Genomic DNA, 11,337 nt, shown 5'->3' with positions numbered 1-11,337 from the left:
AAATAAATGGAAAATAAAGAATTTTGAAAATAGTATTTTCAGAAAAATTATAAAAAAATATAAGGAAATAAAGAGAATAAAGAGAAGTAGCATTCAATCACATCCTGCACAATCAAGTATGCTCATACAACATTCCCTAAAAAGTTGACTCTAGATGCACAAGTTTTGAAATAGCTGTAGGACCCTAACCCTAAGTCTAAAGCTCAGATCGTCTGTGTCCAATCATGCTATGCCGATATACTCGAGCTGAGGCTTGATGTACGTGGCATAAAAATCAATTTTCTCCAATTCTAGGCTTGTGTTTTCCAATATCCTTGAGCGCTTGCCGATATACTTTGGACTATGGCCCTTGGTACGTGGCAGGGGGGACTCAACACAAATAGGTGGCCCAGTTGTGAGGCTTTGTCCCGAACTATGGTTCTGGAAGAAAGCCCAACAACATGGTGGCCAGGTAAAAGTAGGTGGAGTTGTTTTTGAAATATGATCAACATGCAAGAAAATAGAAGGCTTTAATGACCTAAAGAAGTAGATTTTTGGAAAAATTTATACGAAGCAAACATTGTTTTTAATCAGAGCCTAGATTAAGGAGGATTGTATTTGACTTAAGTCTATGTGAGCATGAATAATGCCTCATCAATCGGTCGTACCAAACCATGCCTAAGCCTACATGCAATCCACGTCAGTTGGGTTTTATTCTAGGCTCCAAGGTTCACATGAAATAAAGCTGACATTGTAGAACATGATTTTGACAAATTGAATAGAGCAAAACACTAACTTGATCAGGCAAAGACAGGTCCCATCATGGTCGTCAAACCTGTTATCATTGCAAAATTTTACTTTTGTAAGTCAAACTGACATTTTGAAAAAGATTTTGAGAATAACTCACCTCCATTTTAAAATGCGAGAAAATTCTGAAGAATGGGACTCGCCTGTCGGTACTAGGTTCAACCGTTCCTGATGCCATAACCAGAGATAATCGAACCAAGGATCAATCTAGTGCATTGCTTTGCTCAATTGTCTAAATCGATATTTTATTCCTAAATGCACAAAAATCAAGCATGTGCTATGAATTTTTGAAAATGCTGATTGAAAACATGATGTATGCTTCAAATATTGGAAAATACTTGAAAAAGAACACTTTAAAAATTACGAATCATATTGGAAAAATACTTTTGAAGAAAAGAAAAATCGATCTTTGAAAAAAACTTGAGTAAATTTTGAGAAAATCGATTTTGAGGAAAAACCATAACGACTTTGAAAAATTTAATTTTTTTGAAGTGAATTTATGAAATAACTCAACAAGGATGGGCGTGTGGCCCTATGAAATCTTTTCATGATGTCATCTAAACCTAAATGATACATGAATGCAGTTTGAGAAAATATTTTCTGAAGAATTTTGAAGAAAATCATTGATAAAAAGACTTTGTGACTTATAGAATTTAGATGAAATAAATTCACCACATATTTTTGACTATGGCCATGAATATGTATTGAATATAGTTTATTTGATTCTAATAGAGAAAAATACTTAGAAAAGTTTTGAGAACATGCAATGATTTTTTAAAATAGCCTAAGAGTGTAGGCTGTTTGTGGCTTAGGAGAAAATGATAAATCTGGATATTGTTCGTATTTTGACTATGACCACAAATACAAACTCGATCGAGTTTATTAACTTTTTATAAGCGGGTGTGCGTGCCAATCATTTTGACCATGGTGGATTTGAATATGCATGAATCATCATCCATCAAATGAATAATATTAAAAGTAAACTATTTGCAAAGCAACCCTAATCTAAGCAAAAAATTAAATTCTTATTCCAATGTTTAATTATATTTTATATCAATTAGGGAAAAGAAATAAAGGAAATACAATCTTGAATATCCCTTGCTTGCACCAATGGAGGAGGAGGAACTTGGAGGAGAGATAAAGCCACAAATTTTAGAGAGAGGGTGAGAGAGTATCCTTGCTTGACCCCCTATAGCCTTTTATTTATAGACTTTTTTAGGTTTAATTTAGAGAGTTTTATTTTCTCGAAACTCTTCCCAATTAATCCAATTAAGGGGGGTGGTTTTGCTTGGGACTTCTAACCTAACTAAAGCTCTAATTAGTCAACCCTATTTAAACCTAATTAAGACTCCTAATTAACTCTAAAAAATCATAAATATGGTGCTACCCATGTGGGCCCACATTTGGTTTTTAAAACCTTAATTACAAGTTTTAAAAATAAAGTTTTAAAATGTCAAAATAAAGGTTGAGTTTTAAAATCAATTTTGACTTTTTTCAAACTCTTAATCTAACTTGAACACAACTAAACCCTAAACTAACCTAAATATCCGCAAATGTGGCACCACCTACTTTGGGCCCCATTTGGTTTTTCAAAAAATGATTTAAAAACTTGAAAATAAAGGGGTTAAAAATATGGTTTTTAAAAGAAGTTTAAAACAAAGATAAGTTTGAAAATAAACTCAAAGTTCTAAATCAACTAGAGTCCTAAATAAGCTGGAAATCTCTCAAATGTGGCACTAGCTGTGTGGGTCCCACATTTGGGTTTTAAAAAGGTTAAAATAAAGATTAAAAAGGGTTTTCAAAACAAGGTTAAAATCACCAGATAAAAATCAAAAGTTTAAACAGAGTCCTAAACTAACGCAAACTCTAGACTAGAGTCCTAAACCAACTAAAACTCTGTGATAAAATCCTAAAACTTTGAAATTTAGTTTTTTGAAGGACAAATGAAGAAGTTTTTTAAAAGATTTTCTCAGAAATGAAGTCAGGGTTAGAGTCCTAAACCAACTGAAACTCTGGAACAGAGTCTTGATCCGACTAAAACTCTAAAATTTTGATTTCTTTTGAAAGATTTTCTTGAAAACAGGTAAAAGTAGAAATGAAAGATAGAGTCCTAATCCGACTGAAACTCTGAGGTAGAGTCCTAATCAGACCAAAACTCTAAAAAAAGGCCAAATGGAAAAAATGGGCGAGGGGTAAGGCTACCACTAATTTAAAACCAATAAAATGAAAGATTAAAAGGTTTAAAAGGTAAAAAGACAGAGTCCTAAATAAACTAAAACTCTAAAATAACTAAATTTTGAGAATTGAAAGAAGTGACACCACCTAGATGGGTCCCATCCGAGAATTGTGATCAATTGTAAATTGAGTTTAAAATGAATCCAAATCGCTTTCTAAAGAAAATATTTTGAAATAAAAAAATATAAGATCCTAGGGGTTATCCAAATGGCAAATATCGATTTAAAATACAGGCTTTTGAAATTGATTTCGAAAGAGGGTTTTATAACTCGAATCTGGATTGAAGGTTTTGAAAAACAAGAGTGTTGGATCTCGAGAATGACTTGCAATGACGCGCAATACAATGAAATGATTTAAAATAAGACGCAAAACACAAACCCTGGATAAGGGATTTGAAGTCCGAGACCCCTGGTAGAGATAAAGAACTGAACATTCATGTTCGAAGGCAAAAATCGAATATTGGATATCAGATCCGATATTAGATCCAATCAAAATATGAAATGGGTCTCAAATACAGCCAAAATTTCAGAAAAGGGATTGATTCGAGCTCATATTAGCAGTTGTATCAGCTTAAATAATAATAAAATGAAGTTCTGGACAATATGGTTCGAGAAATGATTTTGCCCCTGCAGGGCATAGAGTGACACCGAGGAATGAGGTTTGAACTGGTCTCAACTGGTTTACACTGAATCCTAGGGTTTATGAACTTAAAGGAACTAAAAAGACACTGACTCAAACAAATTCCTAGACTGATTGACCGATAAATGGCACAATTCTCAAAGAAATGATAAGAAATAACCACTGGGGTGAAATGGGTAATGAGACCGCACTAGGTTTGAGCTGGAATAAAGATCAGTAATACTGAGATGAATTAAATCTGAAGCTTAAACACCAGCTCAACTGACTGAATTTAGCTCAATTTCAACTGAAATAAGCTAAAATGGACTCTGACACTGTAGAAAATGAATTTGAACTAGAACCGAGTCACTTGAACTCCTGATGAGCTAAGGTTAGACTTAGGGGGATAGGGTCAACTAAGATTAACTAACTCGGAGACAATTGACTATAATTCAAGTTAGAATTGAGCTCATTCCTGAGGAAATAAACCAATTTTAGCTGAAATGGTTAGAAATGAATAGGATTCACTCATCGTGAGCTCAAGCGGGCTAGAAATGACAAACATTCTAACTATTCTGAACTTAAAAATGAGCTTGGTCGACTCTGACTGACAGAGATCTAAGGTGACCTAGGGGTAAAATGATAAATTTTTGGATAAAAAGGGGTTAAATGATACTTGATTTGGGATCGACCTAGGGCTAGACTCCTACACTGACCTATAGGGGGTTGGCATCTATTGAAAGGGGGTGTCTGAAAATATATAAGAAAAAATTGGGCTGTTTACAATATATATATATATATATATATATATATATATATATATATATATATATATATATATATATATATATTTATTTGGGTCTCAAATGAACCCAAAAGTTATTATATTTAAGTAGGATCCATTTGGAATTTAGATAGATCCAAAACTTATTATATTCTAGTAAAATTCACAGTACACTAAAAAGATTCATTTAGATCATAAGTGAATCCAAATCCTTTTTTCTTAAGTAGGATCTATTTGGGCTTCAAATTGAATTCAGATCCAAACAAATTCATTTTACCTTCATGAGAACCATTTAGGTCTCAGGTAGATCCAAAAGCCTTATTTACTTATTGGATTCCAATTGGATCTCCAAATGGGTCCAAATATTAATTTACATAATGGGATCTAATTGAGTCTTCAAGTAGATTCGATATTTTATTTTCTTAGTAGGATCCAATTTGGTTTCTAAATGGATCTAAAATACTTTTTACATTAGATTAGATTTATTTGGGTCTTAAATGGATCCAAATCTCTTATAGGTCCGGTCCATACCCTGAGTTGAGTCTAAACTCTTTCCATATCTATGATGGTCATATATTGTATCTAAGCCAAACCATTGGTCATGATGTATTGTAACTAAATACTCATATTTTTGTAAATGAATGTGGTTGTAAATCACATCGATTTGTAGTTATAAAATTACCACGACAACAATATGTCTTTGTGAACAAAATCAATTTGTATTTATGAAGTTACATCGATTTGTATCATTGAAGTTAACTCAGTTTGTACTTTACTAAGTCTAAACATCGTCTCGATTTGTTTATTGTTTTTCTTTTCTGCCTTTTATGAATTAGTCATTGTGTAAATCGCGACAGGACATATCGTTCACTTAGACAAAGCTCGTAAAGGCAAACCCAATCTAAACTATTATATATTGAGACACATTTACATATATATATATTTTTAATTAAATTTATTTGGGTATCAAATGAAGTCAAGTTCTATTTATTTAAGAGGATCTATTTAGAATTTAGATAGATCCAAAACCTAAACATTAAACCCTAAACCCTAAACCCTAAACCCATAAAATCCTAAACCCTAAACCCTAAACCCTAAATTCTAAATTCTAAAATCCTAAACCCTAAACCCCAAAACCTAAAACCTAAAACCTAAACCCTAATCACTAAAACCCTAATCGCAATAGGACATATCGTTCGCATAGACAAAGCTCGTAAATACAAATTACAATAGGATAAATCATTTTTGCTTTATGTCTATGGTTGTACAGATCGTGATAGAACACTTCTTTTATAAAAAACAAACCGCTATCTCTTATAGAACTGTTTACAAGCCAATCAGTATCTAGCAAATCGTGATAGCACGTAGCCTTTACGCGTACAAATTATTTCAGCCTTTATCAATTTTTGTGTAAATCGTGATAGGAAGACAACTCATAAAAGCAAATCATAATTTTTGCAGTATATAACGCTAAACGCTTCTTCGATTTTTTTTTATGAAGGCCAAATATTATAGCGATTTGTTCAGTGGCACTTGTGTGTTATACTTAATTAAAAAAGAATTATACATTTATAGAATGTCACATTATAAAAAAGAATTATAAAATTACAACAAAGAATTATAGAATTACAACAAATAGTTATCGGGATACAAAAATCACATAATGTTTATTCAGTGGCACTTGACGACTCAGATGGACTATGACATACAAATCGTTTCTTCTTTTTCCTTGGTGGTCTCTCTTTCTTCGGTGGCCTCTTGGTTCCTTCGATCTTATTAAAACCGCTGGTAATCATCTCTACCAGTGTATCATATTGTGACCACATTTGTCTCCCCAAATTCTGCACCTGCTTTTGTAACTCCTTATTCTCCCTTTCTAACATCTCTAACCTTGTGGTGTAGACTATCTTATTTTTTGTGAGTTGTGTTCTCTCCTCATCGTGTACTGCGATTGACGAAATCATTGTTGTAGCTGGAGGAACACGATAGATATTTTTTCTATGCTGGGAGACAACATGCTGGGGGACGGGAGGGACACATGGGTTCCTAATATTTTCACGTTGCTTCTTCTTAATCTTTAGATTTAGGCGCATGGGTTCCCAATACTTTTTGAAATAGTTGGGGTCATATTGTCGTTCTTTTATAATCATATGATATGGCACGAACACCTCATTTGTTCTAGCTATCCAATTGTTTTCTGAAGCGTTCATGTCAATTCACGTTCCTGGACCCACCACTATTCATCTTTCTTCTCACTTCTATAGGTTGCTTTGGGGTAGACTGTCCCAAGCCAACTTGTAGAAGAACTCGACTACCATGCTGCAACTCAGCTTTATATTTGCTAAACAACCAAATATCGCAGTCAGACAATCTCACAACCTTAGCAACAACCTATTGGTCCTCGTCCTCCCCATCTCTATATGGTCTTCACACAACCTGTACATTGGAGATTATGGTTTAGGTATAAACATAATTATTCATGCTAATGAATGCTAAATATTAAAATAATTTATAATAACAAGTGCTAAATACATTACAATGATTGTTACTAATGAGTGCTTGTATTAAAATGATTTACACTAATGAATGCTACATATTACAACAATTTATAATAATGAATGCTAAAACGATAACACTTTGTACTAACGAAGATAAAATTCTGCAACGATCATTACTTAAGAATGCTAAAGATTATGATGATTTACACTAATGAAAGTTATGCTAAAGTGATAACGATTTGTACTAAAGAATACAAAATTCTATAATGATCATTACTTAAGAATGTTAAACATTAAAATGATTTATAGTAATGATTGTTAAATGCTAATGCGATAACGATTTGTACTAATGAAGACAAAATCCTACAACGATGATTACTTAAGAATGCTAAACATTTCAAAGATTTACACTAATGAAAGTTAAATGCTAAAGCGATAACGATTTGTACTAAGAATACAAAATCTAGCAACGATTATTACTTTAGAATGTTAAACATTAGAACGATTTATACTAATGAATGCTAAATGCTAATGCGATAACGAATTGTACTAACGAAGACAAAATCCTGTAGCGATGATTACTTAAGAATATTAAACATTTCAATAATTTATACTAATGAATGATAAATGCTAAAATGATTGTAAACGATTTTAAACCATTTACCTCATTTAATTGTAAACCATCTAAAATGAACTTAGCATTATCCTCTTTGACATTTATTGTAGCCCACCGACCGATCTTGAGAAAACCATAAATCGTAGTGCCACACTGAGAACACAAGGCGACAATATGCTCCTACCCCAGGCCTACAAAAATAATATATTAGTAAGACTATAACCTTTAACGATCTTAGTCTACAACTACCAAATATATCATAAACAATTACCTAGACAAATGGCCAAAACCCTCTGACGATTTTTATACCTTTACTCGCACGATAAAGTTGATTGTACAAGTGTGCGAGCATAGCAACACCCCATGCATAGTTGTCAACTTCATCTAAGTCTTCTAAGAACTGCAGCCACAGATAACTTAACCTCAAACCAGACAAATTTGAAAATAGAGTAAGTGCAAAAAAATAAAGAAGAAAGCCGCACAACTCTTGGTCAACTCTTTCAGATGCACATGTAGTAGACCGACCTTTTCATTTATTACAAAAAGAAGAAACTTTCATCAACGTAGAATTGCTTCCACCAGAAATACATTGACCTCAGTCCTCCATCGACATTCTTAGAAGGGTCGTACACTTGTCCCTTGCGTTATAGTTTAAATCCTGTACAAGGACAACAATTCCATGGCACTTAAGACCCGCAATCCGTGCCACATCTTTTAGGATCATGATGATCTCAAAAGAATCAAACTGGAATATGTTTATCTTATGATTCCACTTATTGACCAGGTGGGTCATGATGGTTCAGCAGGTTTCAAAATAATGTTGGTCCATAAGGCCTCCGAAGTGCATATTTCATAATCGGTCCTTCTGATATTCACTCAGTTGTTCATACCACGACAGAACTACATGCCACTAACACCGCTCTCTGAGCTTTTCACCTGGTGCTCTACTTCTCTTCTGACCTCCCTGTAACACAAAATAACATATTATTCGTATCAAATCAAAATTAGTTTCATTTGTACTTCTACACGTCGCTGTACACAATAATCGCTATATATAATAAGCGTTGCACACTCACTGTCACTGTAATTATATACACAATAATCAATATCAAAGTAATTGCTATACATACTAATCGTTGTACATAGGTCACAATAATCGTTATACATAGTAATCGCTATGCATAGTAATCACTATCACAGTAATTGTTATACATAATAATACCTATTACAATAAATCATTATGTAATCTCTATATGTATTAATCGCTATTACAGTAATCGTTATTACGGTAATCGCTATACATAGGTCACAATAATCGCTATCACAATAATAGCTATATATACTAATCGCTATCACATTAATCACTATACATAGTAATCGCTATCACAATAATCACTATACATAATAATACCTATCACAGTAAATCATGACAGACAGGAGTGATTTACGTACCTTGGTCACACTTTTCTCTTCTTCATCCACTTCCTCCATCCTGTCTTTGTTGTTGCTCCATCATTCGCTCATCCTCCTCCCTCATCTACCTTTCTTGTTTCTCATTCATTCTCTCCTCCTCATCTCATCCTCTGCCTTTCTTATTGCTCCTTCTTTTCGCCGCCTCTCTCCTCTGCTTTTCTACTTCTTCCTTCCTTCTCTCATTCATCTTCCTTTTCTGCTTTTCTACTTCTTCCTTCCTTTCCATTTTCTTCTCTTCCTCCTACTTCTTCCTTTCTCTTTCCTTATCTTTCTCGTCGTCTTTATCCTTCCTTTGTCTTTCCTTCTCTTCCTCATCCTCTTTCTCCTTCCTTTGCCTTTCCTTCTCTTCCTCGTCCTCTTTCTCCTTTCTTTGCCTTTCCTTCTCTTCCTCATCCTGATGCTTCTTCCTTTACCTTTCCTCTTCATCATTTGCCTTTTCTTCTTTTCCTCCTCTTTCTTCTTCTTCAATTGCCTTTCCTTCTCTTTCTCCTTTTCCTTATTCTTCCTTTGTCTTTTCCTCTCCTCCTCCTACTACATTTGCCTTTTCTTCCTTTGCTTTTCATTCTCCTCCTCATTTTTCCTTTGCCTTTCCTTGTCTTTCTTTGCTTTTCCTTTTCTTCGTCATCCTTCTTCTTCTTCATCATCTTTAGTTTTTCTTCATCCTTCTTCCTTTGCTCTTCAGTCTCAATATCTGATGGATAATGCTCTGTTTTATACAATTTTAATGCTTTGTTCCTGTCTCTATCATTCTCAATCTTTATTATATTTTGGTACCTTTCGTAACGCTTATATATATGAGACTGGTAGATAATTTCTCCAATAGTCATCTCATCGAACGACGAAGACTTTCTTGTCTTACAAACTTTAGTCATTGCTAACCTGCACAACATATAAAATTAATCACATCATTATATGTTACAACTGCCTCCCCAAGTATATATTATTACAAATTATCATATTCGTTAAATAATCACCAATATTACAAATCGTCACAATATTTGGCTTCATAAGTAAGCATCGTTTTAAGATTTAGCAAACTTAAGCACAAATTGAGGTAACTTCATAAATACACACCACTACTACTTTAAATGTATAAATCATTATTGCATTAAACGTACAAATCACTACTGCATTAAATATATAAACCATTATTGCATTCCAACGTACAAATCATTGTAAAAATTTAGCTTTCATAAGTACATATTGTTGTAATGTTTGGTCTTCATAAGAACAAATCGTGCTAACTGTTTTTCGATGCCCAAAAGGTGGATAGGTACAAATCGATTTGTTTCAGTATGAAAATAGGTGTTATTTAGCATGAATAGTACAACCAGTTGTAATATTTAACATCCAGATTTACAAATCGATTTGTTTACATAACAAAACTTTAGACAAAACTCACCGAAACGCCATGAGTTTTGGTAATCCGACAGTGGAGGAGAAACACCCAGAAGGTAGATACAACTGATGGTGGCAATGATGCTCCCACTGCGCAGACGACGATAAAGGGTGCTCCGGCGGCTGCAAACGACGATAAAGGGTGCTCTGGCGGCTGCAGACAATGATAAAGAGTGCTCCGGCTGCAATAGACGACGACAATGGGTGCTTCGGTGGTAACAGACGATGGCAAATGGTGCGATGTCAGAGGGAGCTCTTGTTACAGCAGATGATGCAAACGTTAACTGCTTAGGGAAAAAATGAAACATTTGGACTTTGAAGAGTTAACATCATCCTTCTTTTTCTTGATGAAGGGTATTTTTGTCCTTTTCTCGAATTGGCATTTCACTGTTCTAGATGGAGGGCATTTTTGTCTTTTTCTAAAACTGTCGTTTCATGACAAGAATGGCGAGAAAGGGTACTTAAGTCTTTGCAATCACACCGGACTCACACGCTAAGTGATGCTGACACACACGGAGATACAAGCCCCACGTGCTTATATACGGAGGAGGGGGGGGGGGGCACATAACCTGCTTTGGCAAGCAAGAGATCCTACTCACCCACTATTAACATGAAGTTACTATCCTTATCACCCACTACGTAAAGTTACTATTCTCGTGAGAGAGAGAAAGAGACTCGTGGGCCTTGCAAAAACGGTGCTACGCGACCTAAACCAGGTTTCTTGGAATCCAAGTTTTGGAGTCACTCAAACGGCGTCAAAACTTAGATAGAGAGACAAAATCAGTTTTACGCAGAAAACATAGTTTTTACCAAGTTTTGTCACTGATTGATTGAGGTAGTTTTCCCCGGTTATCGAAATGAAAAAAAGGGAGGATAATGCTTGTGTGATTCAAACTTTAAGAGCTCTTAGATATGGTAGTGTCATCTAA

This window comes from Nuphar pumila, chromosome 6 (genome assembly GCF_984573655.1).
Source record: "Nuphar pumila chromosome 6, dmNupPumi1.hap1.1, whole genome shotgun sequence".
NCBI classification, from domain to species: domain Eukaryota; kingdom Viridiplantae; phylum Streptophyta; class Magnoliopsida; order Nymphaeales; family Nymphaeaceae; genus Nuphar; species Nuphar pumila.
Note: the sequence above shows the minus strand (reverse complement) of the source record.